Source organism: Pogona vitticeps, chromosome 1, assembly GCF_051106095.1.
Source record: "Pogona vitticeps strain Pit_001003342236 chromosome 1, PviZW2.1, whole genome shotgun sequence".
In the NCBI taxonomy this organism is placed as follows: domain Eukaryota; kingdom Metazoa; phylum Chordata; class Lepidosauria; order Squamata; family Agamidae; genus Pogona; species Pogona vitticeps.
Genome location: NC_135783.1, coordinates 192,859,283 through 192,880,703, shown reverse-complemented (window position 1 = coordinate 192,880,703; position 21,421 = coordinate 192,859,283). Strand labels below are relative to the sequence as shown.

The window sequence follows — 21,421 nt, the reverse complement described above, 5'->3', positions numbered from 1 at the left end:
GACACAGAGTTAAGGAGATAAGAATAAGGGAAGACCACACAGGATCCTTTCGAATAAAGTAACAGAAATACAAATAGGCTTGGATTTCCTGGCTGGGGATGATGGAAGTGTAATCCAAAACATTTAAATAGGAGCAGGTCAGGCAAGACTCTAGTAAAGTAATTGTGCTGAATCATGTAGTGTTATTTTAGGCCACTGATGAAGACTTTGGCATCAAAATGCCTTTGGCTTCTATTAATTGGTTATTTCCCATCACACTAATTCCAGCTCATCGCAAATCTTAACAGGGTTTTCTGGGTATAGATGACTCGAAAGTAGTTTATTGCCCTCTTCTTCTGGGGCATCCTGGGATTGTGTAGGTGGCTTGGGGCTATATAGGCTGGCTGTTCTCCGAAGAGGCACAGTTGGGAACCAAACTCCCAACAGGTGTCCAACTCACTGAAGTATAACATGATGTATACAGACATTGTAGTATTTCATCGTAGTGTTATATCATTTGTATGCGAAACTATTTGCTTATATAATAAAAGATCGAGTGCTATGTTTGTTTATCCTTTTCACCATACAGATAAAACGAGAAGCATTTGGGTATAACACTTGCTGCAAGATCTGTTCAACCCTCCACCCCAAGTCTAAAATTCACAGTTGACAAACCAACGTACAGTATTGGCTTTCATATTTATTCTATTTCAGTTTCTTTTAATAGGTTCTTGAGCGTCTTTTGTTTTCACATTTTCATTTTACATGAAAAGGAAAGCCTCTTTCTTGTCATCTGTATCAACTTTCCCCATTTGTGTTATGTGTAAACCAAGAGCCTTAAAGCACCTTAACAGCGTTTCCAAAAAAAAGCAGAGGGAATCAATAGGGAATCAGTCTTACTCCAGAAGCAGGCAACAGCACAAGCAGCAGCAACAACCACAGACAGAGCCCAGTGGCACTTTGGCACAATCGCAAAGTCCACCCCACAGACCACACCATCCTACAGAAGCCAACAAAAGAGTTTCCCCCAAACCCATTCTCTTTTCACAGGGTAAGTCCACAGTAAATTAATGAAATACCAATTTAAAGAAATCAAACAGTCCTTCGTATTCAAAAAAAGCAGAATTAAAAAGATACATACCACCTACTCTCCTGAAAACAAAGAAAAGCTATGTAGTAAAACTAGTAGAATATTAGGAGATTTTGCTCTCCTGTACCATTTGATGCCTTCTCTTCTCTTCTTTGAGTCCAGCATGCAGCAGAAGGTGGGCCAGGACTAGGCAGCAAAACTAATTCAAGAAAGGGGGAATCTCAAAAGAATCAAGAAAAAGGAAAGCCGAAAGGAATGTATCCAAGACAGAGGGCACCAGGAATGCAGCCGTGCACAGTAACTTCCCACCCCTCAGGAATGACTGAAGCAAAGAACACTCCTTACTGGGTTCTTACCAATCCTGGACATTTTCCAATTTAAAAAATCCCACTCCCTCAGATATTCTGATTGTCTATTGACAGCAACCCTCACAACACTATTGGATGAAAAATTTCTTAGGTGATTTGACAGATAGAGGATATCAAGTTACACAATCCCACATGGGATTCATGTTTGAGAGGCTCTCTTTCAGCAATCAACAAAAGAACACGAGTTGCACAAAAATCTGTGTTTTGGGTCTTCTGTTTAAACATGAAAGGCACATCCCTAGTTCATGCATGAATTTATGTCTCTGATTTCCATACCTATATATCTGTATGCACAGGTACAAAGATAGATACAAATTCAGATATATATGTCCACACTGAAGTATCATATGCTTTATGAATTCCATGGCTAAGTGCTTCCCAAAACCACTGTGTTGCCTGAGGTGAAGAACAAGATGTCACCCCTCTCATTTTAGTATAGAGCCTGACTGGATTGGCAGTCAGGGATGTTTCCCCAGCTATAGCAATTGGATAATAGTCCTAACCATAGCCAGAGTTTTAAACTTCTGCTCCAAAATACTGCTGCTGCCTCACAGTGTCTGCCACTTGAGGTAGTTGCCTTATTCTATCCAATGGTAGGGACAGTCCTATATGGATGAAAGTGAGTGATACATCACGTTTCATTGGTGGAGCTTATTTGCAATGGCTCAGTTCACACTGATTAATGGTCATTACTTTATCACATAGGAGGAAAGAGTCATGAGAAAATAAATAAGGAGGGAAAGTTACCCTTTGTTTTTAAAGCAGACTCTGTTTTCAGTGAGTAATTCATTACCGGTTAGCACAGGTTAAATATTAGACTGAACTCAAATTGACTTTGAAAACTTAACAGTGTACGGTAAAGGGATTTTTCACTTCTGCTTGGAAGTATTATTTGAATTCTAAAGAGAAATAATTTGCACATGCATTTCTCTTTGGGGATTTTTTTTCTTAAACAAACTAAAGAAGTCGGGGAAAATCCATACAGGCACCTTTGGGCAGGGGAGAGCAGGGGCAATTCCAACAGAGCACTTTGCTTGTAACCTTAGCAAACAACAGAGAAAGCTTTGGAGCTGCAAGTGGGCTTAGATGGTGAAGCATACTTTTGACTATGCGTAGAAGTTCCCATCTGCAGAAGGAACATTGTGTCAAGGCACATCAGAGATCACCATTGTTCTCATTGACTAACAATGATTTTCTGGGTTTTCCACACAGAAGCCTTTCCCAGCAATACTGGGGAATGCCAGGGTTGGATGGTACATATTTTTGGAAACAGAAAATATTTTGAAAAGCTTTATAACTGCATGCTATTAGAATGTGCCCTTCAAGCTCATTGTTAAGAAATCATTTCATTAAAAGAACGTTTTATCAGAAATCGTAAGAAGTGCACCCTCTGCCCTTCTTCTGATAAAAAGGTTCTTTTAATGAAATGATTTCATAATAATGAGTTTGAAGGGTACATTCTAATAGTATGTAAATGAAGAGAAGGATCATCACTCATGGTGCCCCCACCCCCAAAATCAACGTCCAAAACCTTCCTTCATTTGTTTTTCTACCGATGTGGAATCTTAACCTGAAATCCATTTCATAGCTCCAACTAGAAAAGGCACATGGAATATAAACATGGACATAATTGTTGATGTACAGTGTGTTTCAGCAAACAGCTCAGTGGGTCTGGTCTGGTTGGAACTGCCAACTGGACTCAGGCCTGTAGCTGTGAGGGCCAAAGTAGAGGACCCATGTCAGCCCACAGACAATTTGCAAGTGCACAGAAAACATTTGGAAAGCAAATTGCAATCACAGGGAAGGGCCAGTTCAATCTGCATCAGGACTTCAGTGTAGTGCCCCAATGAGTAGAGTCCTGAGGCCTTTGCCTCCAGTCTCCTCTCTCTCTCTCTCTCAAAAAAAAATCTTCCTTTTGTAGATAGGAAAAAAACCTGGGAAACTCTTTGGAATGAATGGGAGCTTTTTGGATCCCAGCCACTAGAAACGTTGGAGAACCAATCTGATTTAGCTTTGCTACCCATCATTTCAGGGTCTGGACCCACATCATGCCCTCTTCATTGCCTTTAGTTCATGTTAAAGAAAATCCATACAATAGCTAACTGTGTGAAAGTTATCTTGGCTAGCCTTGTCATCTTATTATAATTCTAGAGGAAATGTCTGTATCTGTCACTGAATGCATTTAAAATAGAGAATGTGGAAAATGAGATCTTGTAGGACAATTTAAACATAAATTCTTCAGGGTTTGCATTGTTTTCACATGGAGGGAGAGATCTTGTGCAATGGCTACAATACCTAAAAATGAATGAAGCAATAATCCTGAATGGATTGATGACGTAGGGTTTACCCTTGCTGCTGGTATTCTTTCCTTGAGGCCAGGTATACTAGTTGATAGGTAATCCTGCAATGTTTAGATGCTGATATCACATTTCTACAGTGCAAGATTTGGTCATGAATAGAAATGGGCACAAACCAGTTCATAATGGTTTGTCCTTCGAACAAGCAGAAGCTTGGCACTTCCCAATCCCGCCTCCTCCAGCAGGCACCCAGTCAGAGGCAGTGGCTGGAAGAAGCAGGGCAGGGAAACTGAGGCACTGCCTCTAAGTGGGTGCCTGCCATTGGAGGTGGGCCTGGGAACTGCCAAGCACCTGTTCGCCTGAAGGATGAACCGGCAGTATGGGCCCATCCCTAGTCATGACCAAAACATGTGGTAGATACATTTGTAGGAGAAGCCTTTCTCTCAGTCCCACCATCTTCACAGGTGAGTCTGATGGAGACACAGGAGAGGGCTTTCTCGGTGGCTGCTCCCAGACCCACAAGAGGCCAGACTGGTCCCATCCTTGCTGTCCTTCCACAAACAGGAAAAAAAGACATTTCTCTTCAGGCAATCTTTCCCTCAGTGACTGGTCTGAGCTCTCTTTGAGCCATGAAACTCTCTCAGTCTGTCTAACCTACTTCACTAGGTTGTTGTGAGGAGAAAGTACAAATGAGAGCGAAGTATGCCACCATGAACTTCTTGAAGGAAAGAAAGGATAAATGTAACAAAGAAATAAACAAGCCAGTGCAGTTGAATCTTAAAAAGTGACAGAGTTATTTTGATAGAAAAGTAGAAGACCAACAAAGTATCATAGTTTAAAATGGGCAGTTTTCATGCTCAGCTGCTCTGCATGAAATACTAAAAAGAGAGAGAGAGAGAGAAAGAAAAAAAGAAATGAGAGAAGTAGTCCATAAGGTTCTGCAAATTTTCACCTCACCATACCCATTTTGACTGAACCTGAGATTATCATTCTTTGGATACTATACATCTAATAACTCATTGGATAACTCAGTGGTTGAGGCATCTGACTGCAGAGTTCGATTCTCAACTGCGCTTCCTAGGAAAAGGGCCTACCTGTGTGGCTTTGAGCAAGCTGCAAAGTCCCACAGCACCCCAGAAGAAGGGAATAGTAAAACATCTCTGTGAAAAGGGCCACCATAAATCAGACCTGATGACACACGATAATTATTAATTGGTGGTGACCCTTTCCTTCATGATATGTTGGCTGTTGAACTTCTCCTTCATTAACCTTTACGCATAAGCTATTAGGAAAAAGAGTGAATGTCTGTTCTTACATAGGCATATGACCAATTTCCAGAGCACTGATTCATCTTGTGTGACCTCCGTTTTATGCCTTACTTCCTTTTCATTATTTCTGTCCTTGTAAGTCAGATTCATTTATGTCCTTCATCTAATTTACTGCTGCTATGTCAAGGCCAGCAGAAATGAGTCATTTCAGTTGGGACTCATCTCCCAATTAAATCAAATCCATACCTAGGAATGTTATGGTGATGGGATGAAGTCGTATTATATAGTACAGGCAGGGGTGGGAAGAAGGGGATCCAGAGAGGAGAGAAAGTAACCTAGCATTGAAACCTGGAAATAGTGCCAAGTTACCAAAGAGGCCATTCTGGTTTGGGGTTTCTGAGAGGTGAAATCCAAACTGTACCTTTTCCGGGCTCTGCTTAGTATTTATATGGTTAGGCTTACTGCCTTATTATGTAATCCAACTTTAAAAAGTTGGATTTTTTGAATAAAAAAATAAATACATCATACATTTCAGTTATTTGACTACAACTGGATGTAGTGAGCAGAATACTGAGAGCAGGTTTAAATTTTAGTGAATAATGGTACCATTTCCTCTCTACATACATATCTTTATTTTCACAAGTTAAGAAAAAAAGGATCAGGATGCAAAACCACTAGTCCCCTGAAGGGCAGCTTGACTGTAGAGATACCCCTGCCCTTGACTGAGAATGGAATGGCTGCTAAGCGGTGGGAAAGCCAGGAAAGAGTGTGTGTTCTGGACCATTTCAGAGGTGGCTCAGAGGATGCTTTGGGGCCACATGATTTGCAGCCCCCTTGTTCCTCAGACATGTCACCAGAGCTGCTCAAGTTATTTACCCTCCCATTAGAAACAATCCCCTACCACCAGAATAGGGCAAAGTGATGGAAACAAGAAGCCGAGTGGTCTGTCAAAGAGGCAGAAAAATCCCTTGACCTTCCTCCCCACTTTGTGCCCTGGAAACAGACACAACCGGTGTCTGTTTTTCCAGCCAGAATTTATATACATTTGGACTACATTTCCCAGAGCCTCTCAGCTAAGGTGGCCCTCTGGCTAAGCTGGCTGGAGTCTTCTGGGAGTTGTAGTCCAAAAAAAGTACATTTTCCATGGTATGCTCCAGTGACACCAATCCGTTCCCCTCGTTGGACTGCTGTGTCTGAGACTGGTGTCTAAAGCAAAAGTTGCCAATTCAGGGGAAAGAGTTTTTAGGGGAAGATGGGGCCCCCTGCCCTAGTAGCTACAATCCTATGCCGAGTCCCTGATAAGACAGTGGAGAGCCATGATTAGATCTCCTAGGTCAGACGCAACAGTGATGGACGTTTAATAAATCCTGGAAATCTTCCGTTCCCCTGCACTGAAGAGTAACCCTGCGTTCAGGCACGCTTCACTGTGCTCACTCAACAGATGTGGAGGGTCATGCCATGGCCACCACCCCTCCATTTTCCATCTGCCTGCTTGGAAAGCAACAGATCTGAACAGAAAAACTTCAGCCTGTGAAGGCTGTCCATGTGGGATGCACGTGTGTTCTGTGCCATCCAGTCAGAACCAACTTACAGCATCCCTAACAGGGCTTTCAAGGTAAGTGAGACATTTTAAGGAGTGGTTTTACCAGTTCCACTCTCCCAGTCAAGTGTCCATTGCTTAAATGGGGGGGGGGGAGGGTTGAGACATGTTCTCCAGAGTCCAGGTCCATCACTCAATCCACTACACCACCCTGGGGATCCCACATAGGACAAAAAGAGGAAAATCAACATCCTCCGGATGTTTGTATTGATGATGGGGATAGCATATTCTCTTCCCCACCTGTTCAATGAATAATTTAAGGATGCCTGAATAGGGCTAGTAGATTCAATGGGACTTACTTCCAGGTATGTTTTCCAGCTTAAACCCTACCAATCAGCATTGAAAGGCTTGCCTTTTTCCAAAGTTAGTTGTCTATAAATATATACAATACTTGACTGCTATTCTTCCTATTGAATATTATTTCAGGAAATGCAAGCAGCTGCACGAGTAACTCCTTGTGGACAGTCCAAAGCTAAAAGCTTGTTCATGAGTTGATTGCAGTATCAAAACTTTACTAAGGCTGCAGTCCCAAGAACAGTTTACACGAGAGTAGATTCCACAAGTAGATCAGAGAATCCTGGAGATAGTATGTTCAGGATTGCACTGCATGCACACAGCTTCCCTGAATCCGGATCCCAAATATGACAAAAGGATGTCTTATTCCACAAGGACTCTAGAGAATTAACTCTGCCTTTTCATCAGTGCTCATTTTTTGTCTCCCCACATTTACAACAGAATCCAAATCTTCTTTTATTTTAAGTGCTTCTGCCTTCAGTTCACTTCTAGTTTAGTCGTCAGAGGAAGGTGGCAGTATTCATTTGGATGTCAATTTTTCCCTTCCATTTTTATTCATCCATTTTAATCTCATTCTAATACCCTAAAACGAAACAGTAAGAACAAGAACGACCACCACCCAAACTTCTAATGTGCACCTCAGTGTGGGAAAAGATCCTTATCCAGCAAAACAAAGGCTTGAAAATAAAGACAACAAGATCAGCTACTCACCCAGCAGTTGGCAGTGCTAAATACTTTGCGAAAGGAAGGCGAGATAACTCCCCAAGGAGTGTTGTGTTTGCTTCTTCTCCTTTCAGCTTCAGAATGTAGGGCTGTGGGTGCAGAGAGAGAGAGAGAGAGAGGTGGAAACAATGAGAGAAATGTAATCTGATCTTTCTGTTCCAGCTGTCACTACAGCTGCAAGAGCCTGATGTGGTTACACAGCCCAGAGGTTGCACCTCTTCGCTCCAGAGTGGCTTCGGGATTCCAAAAGATCAGCTGCAAAGAGGAAATATCAGAGCTTCCTGTTTGGAGCACAATGCCCCTGCCTGTCTTTAAACGATTCCCCCTGCCCCTCCCCCGGCCAGCTTTCCCTAGGACATGCCTTGCTTTCTAATGTATGGGAAACAGGATGAACAGAAACCATCTGACTAATAGCTGGCTGCATTCGCAGACACCCCCCCCCCCCCGCATTTCTTGTTCCTCAAAGAGTTAATATAAAACTGGCCTTTAGTGCTATCCAAAATACTGCATGACAGCATGTTCAGACTTGGGTTGCAGGTTGGTAGATTCCGTGAATTCCAAACATCCCTGTTTTATCAGGGACAGCTGGTATTTTTGGACAGCTATCCATCTGTAGCCAAGCAATGGTGGTTTCTGTTTTGCTTTCATGTCTTTAAAAAATAGTACTACTCTGCTAGGGATGGGGGAACTGACCAGTTTCTTTTTCATTCAACTAAAAAAGAAAACACCTTAAAGTTATTTCCTTTGAAAATGTAGGATTTGCCAATGTGAGCATATTCTCCATGGATGAAATGGACCAAACTCTGGCTCCCTTTGCACTGGCCAAATTCTACTGATACAGCTGTTCTTAGCATGGAGGGGGTCAACCTGTACCTTCCAATCATGGAACTGTCAAAGAGAAGGAGTGTGTGTGTGTGGGGGGGGGGGGGAGAGTGGCAATCTTAGTTCAAAGTATGCCCACAGAGGGATCTGCCTTGGGGTGATGCGTACTTCTTTATACCACCATGTGGCATTTGAATCATTGTCACGGTTCATACAGAAATTTTAAAATATTCCAAGAAGATACATTCCAAGTCTCCACATGTCACAGGGCTCCCCTTCTTGCCCACTTTTCTCTGCTATTAGCCCCACCTTCTTACCTACCCCTTCCTCCAGCGTTTTAATCCCTTCTTCCTTTTAAGGTCTGCCAAGTGAAATTGCACTGAACCAACAAGACATGGAAAGCATTTCAATTAGTGCTGTAGTAGGTGAACAAATGTTTTTAGTCCTTGCCAATGTGAAGGGAAGGCAGGCAAAACGGGTAGGTTTCATGATGGCATCAGGACATGCCCAACAATAGGTTCAGGGGATCAATATCAGTGATCACAGAAGCCGAAACAAGACAAAATAAAGGGATAAGCCCTGCCAGCCAAACAACATAGACCCCATCCTCCTGCCAAAAGATCTGATATACTTGCGATGAGTGCTAAAGTCATGAAGTCAACAGAAAACACATTGAGAAGAACTGTGGGAAACATGCACAGATAATGCTCACTAATGCAACCATGCTTGAATAGATAGATATCAAAAGCCAGAGCGTTTGTATTTAATCAACTAAAGAGCTGGAAAATATGGAAAGAACTGCCGGTTCTGGGTTTCCCCCCCATTCACATTTGTTTAGTCTCATTCTCTCCATCCAGAAAGAAATTTACAAACATTGGCAAATTCTTATCCAAAGTGAACCAAAACAAAATTCTTACCCAGGATTAATAACGCATTTTGAGCTATCTTTGTTTTGCTGGTAAACTGTCTAACAAAGATGTGGATGTATGTCCATGCTACTCAATGGCAATGTGTATAGGGCCAGGATACATATTCTGTGTTTAACCTGGTTTTGTCTTTAACTGCAGCAAGAATAATCATCTTGGACCTGTACAGATGGAAGGGACCTTATGGATCATCGGGTCCAGCCCCTGTCAGGGAGTCATCGTAGGGAATCAAACACTATGGAGCTATCCTGTGAGTGGTGGCATCAGGATCAGAACTACAAAGAATTTAAGCATTGTTTCCTCCTCCCAGTTTGTGGGGAAACCACCACCGCTCAAGGGACGGGACGGCTATTTGGTATTTGTCTTGAAAAGCTAACTGGATAGTTCAAATGAAAGCCAAACAAGGAGTGGCTGGTGTCAGAGTCATAACTAGGGATTTGATCTAGGGCACTAAAATTCAGAGAGTACAAAAGTTTACTGCTGCAGGAAAGGTGCAAAACTGTCAGCTCCTACTTGCTGTTAGGTGGATGCATACCTGCCCACCTGAGTGTCTATGCTACCTGCAGCTGGTTCTCCCTGGACAGAAGGAAACACAAAGTGGGCTTGATCAGTAGTAAATGATGGGGACAGAGCTGAAATTAACAGAATAAAATTTAACAGAGATAAATGCAAAGTTCTGTTTCTAAGGAAAGAGACCAAATGCACAGTTAACAAGATGGGGGATACCTGTCTCCGTAATACTACATGTGAGAAGGATCTTGGAATTGTTGTAGCTCAAAAGGTGAATATGAGCCAACAGTGCCAACATAGCTGCAAAAAAGACATTACGTTCCATTAACAATAGTCTACAAATCCCATGATTTACTAGTCCACGTGGTGGCGCTGTGGGCTAAACCGCAGAAGCCTGTGCTGCAGGGTCAGAAGATCCGGCAGTCGTAAGATCGAATCCACGCAACAGAATGAGCACCCGTCGCTTGTCCCAGCTCCCGCCAACCTAGCGGTTCGAAAGCATGCAAATGCAAGTAGATAAATAGGGACCACCTCAGTGGGAAGGTAAACAGCGTTCCATGTCTAAATCACACTGGCCATGTGACCATGGAAAGATTGTCTTTGGACAAAACGCTGGCTCTATGGCTTGAAGAGCGGGATGAGCACCGCCCCCTAGAGTTGGACACGACTGGACAAAAATTGTCAAGGGGAACCTTTACCTTTACCTTTACCTTCTATTCAGCATTGGTTAAGCCTCATCTGGAGTCCTGTGTCCATTTCTGGACATGACACTTTAAGAAGGATGCCCACAAACTGGAGCAAGTTCAGAGGAGGGCAACAAAGGGACTGGAAACCAATCCCTAAGAGGAAAGGCTCAAAGAACTGGACATGTTCAGCCTTGAAAAGTTGTCAAACAGAGGAGGTGGAATGTTCTCAGTCATTCCAGAGTGCAGGAAGTGTACTAACCAGCTCAAGTTGCAGCAAGCCAAATTTCATTGGAATATAGGGAAAAAATCCTAGCTGTTAGAGCAGTACAGTAATGGAACCAGTTACTTCAGGGGGCAGTGAGCTTTCCAACACAAGAAAAAGTTAGACAACCACCTGTCAGATATACTTTGATTGGCATTCCTGCATTGAGCAAGAAGTTGGACTCAATGGCCTTTCCAACCACATTAGCCTATGATTCTATGAAACTATGAAGCAATACAACCATCAATCATTCAGACACAGGCATTTCTTCCCTCGCCTTAGGTATGCAAATCTCACATGACTTAAGTTTACCCAATAGTCCTGAAAAGAGATGGGCACAAATCAGTAAAATGGTGATTTGTCTTGATTCATGATTCACCAAAGTTCCCAAATCATGAAAAATGAACATACAATTTTTTCTGATGAATTGACAAATTTGTCAATTTAGTTTTTACTGTAAAACCCTGTAAAACACCCACTGGGAACCTAGACACATGAAAATTACAGAGAAGCTTCCTCTGACTCTCCTAAACAAGCCCTGCAAGTTTGGTAAAGTTTGGGTTTTTGATGTCCAAATTATACACCCACAAAGAGCCCCCCCCCAAAAAATAAAGTTCTCTCCAGGCGCTTAAAGACACCAAAATCACAGAGAAGCTTCTACTGACTCTCCTCTACAATCCCTCCAAGTTTGGTGAAGATTGGGTTTCAGACATCCAAATTATACCCCCACAAAGTGGCTCCACCCCAGGAAAGTGCCCTTTAGCAGCTGGCTTGGGGAAACCCAACCTTCACCCAACTTGGAGGGTTTGTAGAGGAGAGTCAGGGGAGGCTTCTCTGTGATTGTGGTGTTCCTAGGTGCCCGGACAAAACGCCGGACATGTGCATTTCGTAACCCCACAAATTGACAAATTAAATATAATTAGAAATTCATTAATTCATATTCGTCTGGGACTTTGATTCCTATTAATAGGAATTGGCAAATAAGCAAATTTTAATTAATTTTGCAATTCATTTTTCAATTCGTGTCCATCTCTAGTCCTGAATATTAAAATTGCCAGTTGGGGCTTTGGCTGGTGCCTCCTCCTCAGGCAGTGCAGTTTCAAGGGTGATGGGCCCTTTTCTGCACAGTTGCTTCACTGCAAAGATAAACACATACAATATGTTTTCAATGTCATCATGTGTTGAACTGCCCCTTCCAGATCAAAAATGCCAGGGATACAGTTTTTCTTCATTTCTATTCCATGCAAGTATTTCCAAAGCAAAAGCTGCTGAATGTATTAAATTTCAGCTACTCCATAACTTCTTTCAGATCCATTATGAAGTTAAATATTATTATTTTAAAAATTAGTGGGAAGGTTGGGGGAAGAAACTGCAGTAGCCATTTACTAACACATTTCCCTCAAAAAAAAAAAAAAAAAAGCAGAACAAAATTGACTCTTCCACAATCGGTGAATACATACAAGTGCAAACACACAGAGAGATTATTTGTGCTTGGTGTGTCAACAGATGTTAACAAAGGAAGACATCTGTGTTTCAGCTTTGTAAAGCTAGGGGTTATTATATGATTGAATGCTTGACGTGGTCCATGTTTTTTCTATCCCATAGACGAGAAATGGGGGATCATGGGTCACATTTGCCTGTATTGCCTGTGGAAAAGCCCCATTCAGCCTGCCAGAATGATCAGAGATACGAGATTTGTTGTGCATTCTTCCATGACGCAGCAAAGTTTTACAAACAAGACACAATCTTTCTGTTGGGGACAAGTAAGGCTTCCAGGCTGCAAAAAGTGACAATTATAACTTTAGAGACATTCTCATATGAGTGGGGTCGGTGCTGAGTCAGGAAGGGTGAGCCTTGCTTTCCCCAACTTTGTGAAAGTCCCCTGAAAAAAAATCACCCCTTGGAGGAAGTCATCAGGAGTTTTGGAGTGTTGTGTCACCAATATGCGGATGAAACTCAGCTCTCTCTCTCTCCTTCCAACCTTCTGCAGTGGATACCGTCCCGTCCCTTGAGTGCTGCCTGGATGCGGTGCTGGAATGGATCAGGGACAACAGACTGAGGTTGAACCTGGACAAGATGGAAATCCTGCAAGTGGAGGCCCGTGGTGTCTGTGGTCTTGGGGCAGGGACTTTTTCCATGAAGGAGGAGGTTTGTAGCTTAGGTGTGCTTTTGGACCCATCGCTATCAATGACATCTCATAAAGCTGTGGTCCCATCTACGTATTTCCACCTACAGCAGATCACCCATCTACGTCCTTACCTTGACACCGGGTCACTCACCGCACTAGTCCATGCACTAGTAACCTCGAGATTAGACTACTGTAATGCCCTCTACGTGGGGTTGCCTTTGGGACTGCTATGGAGACTGCAACTGGTCCTGAATGTGGTGGCCAGATTGCTGAGTGGGGTTAGAAAATACCAACATATCTCCTCCACTCTGGCTGCCTTACACTGGCTACCTGTTCACCTCTGTATCAGTTTCAAAGTGATGGTATTAACCTATACGTCCTTAAATGGTTTGGGACCATATTATCTAGCTGAGCTCCTCCTTCCGGTTAGGTCTGTCCATCCTGTAAGATTGTCGCAGGCAGGGCGGCTGAGAGTTCTGATCTCGAGAGGGGCCTGGAAAACAGCCACTAGAAACTGGGTCTTTTCGGAGGTAGCGTCACAACGATGGAACTCTCTTCCGCCCAAAGTCTGTCTGGCCCCTTCACTGGGAACATTCAAAAAGCTACTCAAAAACTGGCTATTTAGACAGGACTTCCCTGAACAAAAGCGACGTGGTGGCGCTGTGGGCTAAACTGCAGAAGCCTGTGCTGCAGGGTCAGAAGACCAGCAGTCGTAAGATCGAATCCACGCAACGGAGTGAGCTCCCGTTGCTTTGTCCCAGCTCCTCGCCAACCTAGCAGTTCAAAAGCATGCAAATGCGAGTAGATAAATAGGTACCACCTCGGTGGGAAGGTAAAACGGCGTTTCCTAGTCACGCTGGCCATGTGGCAATGGAAACTGTCTTCAGACAATCGCTGGCTCTATGGCTTGAAAACGGGATGAGCGCCGCCCCCTAGAGTCGGACACGACTGGACTAAAAAAAAAATGTCAAGGGGAACCTTTACCTTTACCTTCCCTGAACAAACTACACTCTGATACAATAGTGCCCGATAATATAACTTCTATCATACAGTACTGGCATGCTCCATGTTTTTATATTTTTCTATGCTTTTAATTGTATTTATTGTATTGTAATTTTATCTTCACTTCACTTTGTTTTTTGATTTTCACCCCTATGTATTAATGTCACTATTTGCTATTTTGTTGTTTTATGTTGTTTTATTTTGTTGTTTTATGTTGCTTGTTGTAAACTGCCCAGAGTGGCCTTGGCTGCCAGATGGGCGGTATACAAACAAACAGCTTGTTGAAATAGCGGAACCACACTTCTTCTGAGGAGGGGTTGAGAGCACACCACGTGGATTGAGTGATTTCACACATGATGATTTGCTCTTTTCAGGTGGTGAGCGGCCCCGACTGCTGCCTTCATAGTGAAACTGGGGGGTTATTTAACTTTACTGGACTCAGCAAACAAAGGGGGGGGGAAGGAAACACGGTGCTTCTACAGTCCTTTGCAGGATGGGGTCTCAGCTCTATCTAGCAAGGTTGGGAATGGTCGTTCTCTGCAATTTCAGTCCTTTTAGAGCCAAGGGAACACCCAGTCTCTGCCCCTCAGTTCCTCGGGAGGTACAGCACTCCTGCAGCGGCCCATTACCGCTGATACGAAAGGTTCTGGCTGGTAAACAGTCCTTGCCAGTCCAGCCTCTGGCATGGCGTCTAAAGCAACTCGGCTTGAAGCCTGCAGGCGGGGGAGGCCATGCGGTCCCAGCAGTCCTTGGAAGTTTTCCTTCCCTTAGTCTCCCACCTGCCTTTCCCACTTCAGGTACTGGTCTTCAGCTGATCAGACAGTTCTCCAAGGATACCAGCTTCTGGAAGCTTCTTTCAGTATCCAGATGTTCAGTTCCAACACCTCCTCCTCTCCCTGTTCACTCCCCTCTCTTTCTACTTTGGCCAAGGTTACAGCTGTGTCCCCTCCACTCTTCCCTGCCTCAGGTGTTTTCCCAACCAATAACTGTCCTGCTGTCGATGAGGGGACCTGCCCACGCCGGCTGTACCTAGCTCACACCAGGGCTAACCTCAAGAGTCTCATGGCAGGATCTGCAGCCCAGCTCAGGAAACTAGAAATTCGCTCCATCATGGCCTCATGGCAACAGTGCCATGGCAGCTTACTGGAGCCACATTACCCAGATGAGGTCATAATAAGGCATCTTTTGCTTGACCTTTTATGGGGCCTTGTGAGGGTTGCCCAGAAGAGAGTGTGCTGTCTCAAGAGGAAGAAGGAAAGGGGGGGGTGTTAGGGAAAAACCCGAGAATGAAACAGGACAAGTGGACCAAAGGGAGAACGTAGCTTCAGAAGAGGGGAAAATGGAATGTGGTGAGAAATTTGAAGTGAGTCTGGTAGAGGAGTGAGGGAGCAAGAAAGGGGAGGAGCAGAAGCTGTCAGTCTGGGAGGAGGGTATAAGTAATCAAGGAGAACAGTGGTTTGAAGTAGAATTGGAGTTGCGGAAATGGAAAAGAGAGCTAGAGAGGTTAAGGGAATATGAAAGGGTGAAGACACAAGAGTTGTTGAAAGACTTCCCAAATCTAAAGTTAGGCGGCCTGCTACTACCAGATCCTATCCCAAAAGAAGAAAGAGAGGTGAAATATGAAATGCTAGAATGGTTGGTTATTGTCTTTCCCAAGAATAAGGGGTTGAGGTTGGCAGGTAATTAGACCGGCTTCTCACTATAACACTCCTCCTCCCGAAGGAGACTGGGCTCGACACCCATGCTGCGGGACCATCTGTGCAGTGTGGAGCACACCTCTTTGGAAGCCAACCAATGCAGAGAAGTTTGGCCCAGCCCCCCTGTGAGTTCAATGGATGGTGTTCGGGACTTTGTGTTAGACAGTTATGGCACATAACTGCCTGAGTTAAGCTGTTTTGACCCTACCATGAATAATGTTGATTTGCCTGTAACTAATAAAGAGGAAGTTATAAAAGTTAAGAAGACGTCTCCTGTGATATTTCCCGCGCAAAGTGAGGAGTTGTCAAAATTTGAAAGTGAATCCATTCACAGCCCTTCAGGTTGTTTTGGAACCACTGAAAAGTATGCAAACCCCATATCCCCACACGTGACTCTTTTTAGTGCCAGACGTCTCTGCATAGCCATAAGTAGTAAACCATGAGTAATAAAACAACACATATTACACTTCCAGTTTCAGCAATATGCAATATTTACTATTTGAAGTGGTTAGCTCAATGTATGATACAATAGGGTAAGCTTTAATCACCATCAGTATATGAATGAGTAGTAACCCCACCCCCCACACTTCCTAACATGGTTTAGACTGGCTGCTGGGATACAATTCAAGATCAATGGGGGAGCAGCACATTATTTAAAAACAACAACAACAAACAAAAAACCAACAACACATTTTGGTACTTCTGACAAGAGTGAGCTGTCCACCTCCTTGAGAAACAGGGTAAGGTTTCCAAGCCACAGTTCACCTGCAGACTGAGGTGGATGCAGACCTCCCCCCCCCCTTTGGAGGCCATACGCGTAGCCATGGCAGGCTGGGGATTTAAGGAGGAGAGCTTAGGGTTAGACTAAGAGGACTGCTAGGTAGACATCAAAGATTGGGCGGCCTTTGAGGCCCAGGAGGTGTTGGCATTACCGGAGCACTCGACAGCCAGCTAGGAAGCTATCTGTTGCCAAGATCCAGACACAGGGAGCAGTTCCTGGTGCCGCCTGAGGAAGCAGCCCAAATATTCTGAGGTGAGGTGAGAAGACTGGAGACCCATTGATTGGCACGCTGCCAGGGAAGGAAGTGGCAGGGCCTCACAACAAGGACCTCCCAGACAGCATCCCTCATGTCACCCAGCTGGCCGCCTTCTTCCTATCTCACATCTACCCCCTTCGTTGTAGCACTCTGTGTTTAGCCAAGGGTTCTGGAACTGGTACAGGAGGCAGGGCTCTGTCCCTCCCAGTAAAGGTCACTTGTAAGATTGCTCTCCTTGTTTTGGACTGTTTGGGAGTAGAGTTAACTCCCTGGTGCCCTAGGAGTTTATGGGTGTTATTGTGGAGCCATGTTGGCTCATTAAGAAGTTGTGTTGCTCCAATAAAAGAGCTTGTTCCTGCCAACACTGGCAGCACTTTGTTTATTTCTCAACATACTATGAAGAAAGAGCAAAAGGTTACACACCCTCTCCTTTTTAATGGAAGGCATGTGTTTGTGTTTGGTATACATACCTAGAACACAGGTCTGGTCGGCCCTGTATAGATCGGCCCTTCAGAATGTAGAGCTTTTCCCTTGTCCAGACAGAAAAGCACCGATGAAAATAATTTCACCTGTAACAATAATAATCTTAGAATAATCTTAGAACTGCAGAGCCATGGATCATTGAGTCCAGCCTTTGTCAGGGAGACACAGTGGGGAATCGAACTCCCAACTTCTGGCTCTACAGCCAGATACTTCAGCCACTAAGCTATCCAGCAGTTCTTGTACAGGGATATGTGTGTTAGCTTCCGAAAATGATGCTTCTGAAAAAGAACTCAACTCAAGAGTTTCTGTAGGCCCTTTTCATCCTTTCAGAAGAAAAATTATAATAATCATTGTAAGAGGATATACTAAGGATATGCCCTTCTTAAGACTAAGGGTACCACAAGTCTCATAGCATCACTGGATGAGAGGCTGGAAAATCACTTCTGTGTATGCAAAAATCTCTAGGAGAATTGCCCGAAATTGGAAATGAGTTTACTGTACCTGATAGTGATGATTCTTAATTAATTCTCTGTAAAGCAAATCATGAGCTGGCTGGATATCTCAGTTGCTTTGGTGTCTGGCTGTGGAACCAGAAGTTGGGAGTTGGACTCCCCACTGCGTCTCCTGTGAGCGGAGCCAGCCTGTGAGGCCTTGGGCAAACTGCGCAGTCCCAGGATACCTTCAGAAGAAGAGAATGAGAAACCACTTTTGAGTTTTCTCTACTCGGAAACCTTGAAAAGGGTCACCATAAGTCAGAATTGACTTGAAGGCATATTACTATTATTTCTTTAATTTAAGGTGTCATTACTTATTCTTCTCCCCCATTTCATCATAAATGGGGAAACTGAGACTGAGATGGCTTCCCTAAGGCCATATTATGAATTTACGTCAGAGATGTGTTGCAAACCAAGAGCTTCCTGATTAATACCAGAATCTCTTAAGCCTTATTCACATGTTAAGGGGAGGCAAGGGGGTTTGGTTCACACACAGAGCCTTTATGGATATAATAGGCTCTCCTCTCCAGATGTGCTGTTTTTGCATGAGCACAACAGAGGGGCTGTGCCTGGTATGCACCATTCCTTGAATGTGGCCTACAGATGCTCCTTCAACACAGGAACAGGGCTTTGCTTTTTGTTTCAATGCTATGGCGCAGTTTCAGTAGAAAACATAAATAATACCCAGGGCAGACTCTGCTATCAAGCAAGATAAGCAGTTGCCTCAAGCAACAACATGCTGCAGGTATCGGGGCACAAAACTGTGTGACCCAACTTGATCTGCATCCTCAAGTTACCCGCCTGACTCTAGGCGTGGTTGAGAATATTCTCCCATCACTTGGGGTGAAGACAGGTTGAACTTTGGTACATGACATGAGAAGGGGCTGCCATTTTCTTCCCTGCTTGAGACAACAAAATGCCAGGAATTGGCCCTTTCGGAAAGTATGACAAACTGTTTGTAATTGAGTGGTGTTATCCTGTGGATGGAGAACTCTTGAATGATTTATCTCCTCTTGTTTTCAGCATGTTAGGAGTGACTGTTTTGTGCATGCCAGGGTGGTGGAACTGTTATCTGTTCCATCATTAAGGTATTTACTTTGAGATGTTGGAGGAGCATGGAAAATTTCAGCAAGACAGAGATAACAGAAGACAGTGAGGTATGAGGATTCAAAAAAAAAAAAAACTGAGCTGGGAGCTCTCTGTAACAAGCAGGGCATTGAAGCTACAGTAGTAATGAATCACAGTACTGACATAGAGAGTAGGCACTGGAATTGGAGCATAAATGGCAGCTGCATACACATAACAAAAGCTGGAAATGTACCTTTTCTTTATATGTAAAATAACCTCTGGAGAAGGTGGTCTCTATCATCAGAGAAGTGTTTAAGCCTCCCTGCTACTCACTGCTTTTTCGCTAACAATCCAACCACCGTCTTGCTTTTTATAGATACATGCGCACGTGTGTGTGTGTGTGTGCGCGCACACACACACACACAGAGTAGGGGTTGGTTCAGACCTGTGTTTGCCCTGGAAACGTAAAGTCCCAAACTTAAAGTCTAAACATCCATGGCAAGATGGATTTGGCCAGGACAGATGCTCTTAGATGTTAAGTCCAGCAGCACTTGGCAGGATGGGTTTCTTAGGTGGAAGTCCAAAGTCCGGTTGCTGTTTGATGGTTACAGCTTAGGAAGCTGTGGAATGAATGTAACAACCCAGTTACTTACAGCTTGTTTCTGTGTCTTAACGTACAAAGGCATATGTTGTCTTCTGTGGCCCTCTACTGACAGATCTTAACATCACAGCACTCCACTTATTCTTTATATTTTGTAAAGTAAATTACCTGAAGAAGGGTTTTGCTGGCATATGAGGCTGATTGATAAATCTGCACTGTTGTCTTTTGTGGTGTTTTCTACAGATATACTCTTACTTTTTTAAAAAAAAAAAGATAGGGAAGATCTTTCTACCTATACAGTACAAAGTTACAAGTAAGTTTGATCCTGACATCCATGAGTTATGTCATAATTTAAAAGCAATGTAAACAATACATTGTCATTATTCTGAAACACATAAAGTTCTATTTGCCATATCTATCTATCTATCTATCTATCTATCTATCTATCTATCTATCTATCTATCTATCTATCTATCTATCTATCTATCTATCTATCTATCTATCTATCTACCTACCTACCTACCTACCTACCTACCTACCTACCTACCTACCTACCTACCTACCTACCTACCTACCTACCTACCTACCTACCTACCTACAGTATCTATCTATCTAAGGGCAGATCAGTGAACCCAGGTGCACTCATAGGGCAGAACAGCAGCTCTGCCACAGATCACCCATGTTCATTTTAACATGCACAGGGCTCAAAATGTTAATAAGTGTGATCAACGTATTATAAGGAAGTTGCTGAGCCAGTAATAAAAAGAGAGAGAGAGAGACTGATAGGGTTACCTCCCAGAGAAAAAGATATTTCCTGCACACTCCAGTTGCTGAAGGTCTCTGAGTAACAGCATTAGGCTTCAGCAAACACTCTCTGAATTTATTTATTTTTAAAAAGCTGCCAGACAAAATGAGGGACTTCTTTTGGGGTAAAATACTGACCAGGCTTTGTGTTCTCAGATTTTGTTTTCTTTATTCAATCCCCCCATTAAAAAAAACCCAGTTAATTACACTCCTTGGGGTCTCTATGTAGGTGTGGATTTCTTTGCACATGTGTGCATAAGCTGATGCACATGTACATTCCTGTGTCAATTTCAAGAGGTTCATTTTAGGGTGTGAGCTTCTGTCATTCTCCTCCTAAACCTCGGTGTATCTTTTCTTGTTGGTCCAGTGGTGTTACTGCGAAAGTTCTTCACAACATCTTCTCAAGTCTCTTTTTCTTGTGTTGGGCTGGAGAGGGCCAGATAATTCAGCCAGGAATAGACCCCTTTCAAAAAGACCTGTGAAGGAAAGCAAAAACTGAAGTAAATCGGTTAGTTTTTAAGGGTGCAAGGAGCTCTTGCTTTCGCTTCTGTTGATTTAGTGGGCCCTGTGACTCTATCAAGGAACACCATGGTGTGACATTTAACATGAGGAGAGGGAATACAATTATTTATGTAGCTTGGCTCTCCCTGGTGCCTTATCTAAATTGCCTCCTATGGTGAGATAGCTTTTTAAAAGTGGCCTATTTCCTTAATGCCTACTTAAATCACTTCATTGGCTTCAAGGAATGTTCCTAAGGCTGGCGTGGAATGGAGGCAATTAAGCAGATGAGCCCCTTTAAAGGCCCCAAATCCATAGTATTTTACCTTAATGTGAAACGTCTCGGCATCAGTTGACACAGTAAACATCCTGGGGAAAGAGAATCCTACTCCTAGCCTTCCAGTGGTGGTGGACGGTGGTTTAGTGGCCTCATCCGAGGGCTCTGGGGCCACTAGAGAAGGAGAGAGTGGATAGGTTAGCTGCGTGGGACTCGTTTTCCTCACTGTTATCGTTGATACTGGTGTGGTGTTATGTCTGAATGGAGCATCACAAATCTATAGAAGCTATAGATGTAACAATGTAAACCAGCTAATATCGTGAGAAGATATTTAATTACATCTCTTACAGCAGCAGTGACAAAAAAATAAAAATAAAAAATCCCACCCTGCAACTCCCAGGAGGCGCGCATGCCGGCATTCATTTTCCAGTCCTTTGCCCCCCTCCCACATTCCAACAAGTGGCCAAAAGGAGTATTTTAATGTTAAAAGCAGCTTCTCATCTTCAA

At 43.5% G+C, this 21,421-nt stretch overlaps 1 protein-coding gene and 1 long non-coding RNA gene across 5 annotated transcripts in view; both read right to left on the bottom strand.

Moving 5' to 3' along the window:
* The window catches only part of TFPI (tissue factor pathway inhibitor), a 43,518-nt gene extending 35,245 nt beyond the window's left edge, over positions 1-8,273 (bottom strand). For 2 of the 4 annotated variants that reach the window (XM_072981293.2, XM_072981290.2), the window contains exon 1: positions 7,608-8,061. The gene's annotated coding sequence lies outside the window, so the exon portion shown is untranslated. Of the gene's footprint in view, positions 1-7,607; positions 8,062-8,103 lie in introns of those variants that run through there. The other 2 variants (XM_078393605.1, XM_072981285.2) reach the window with 2 other exon arrangements.
* An 11,832-nt stretch (positions 8,274-20,105) lies between these two features.
* LOC140702314 (uncharacterized) overlaps positions 20,106-21,421 on the bottom strand; it is a 147,371-nt gene continuing 146,055 nt past the window's right edge. The window contains exons 3-4 of the long non-coding RNA XR_013545327.1: positions 20,964-21,088; positions 20,106-20,615 (exon numbers count right to left, since the gene is read on the bottom strand). This is a non-coding gene — a long non-coding RNA (uncharacterized LOC140702314). The remainder of the gene's footprint in view (positions 20,616-20,963; positions 21,089-21,421) is intronic.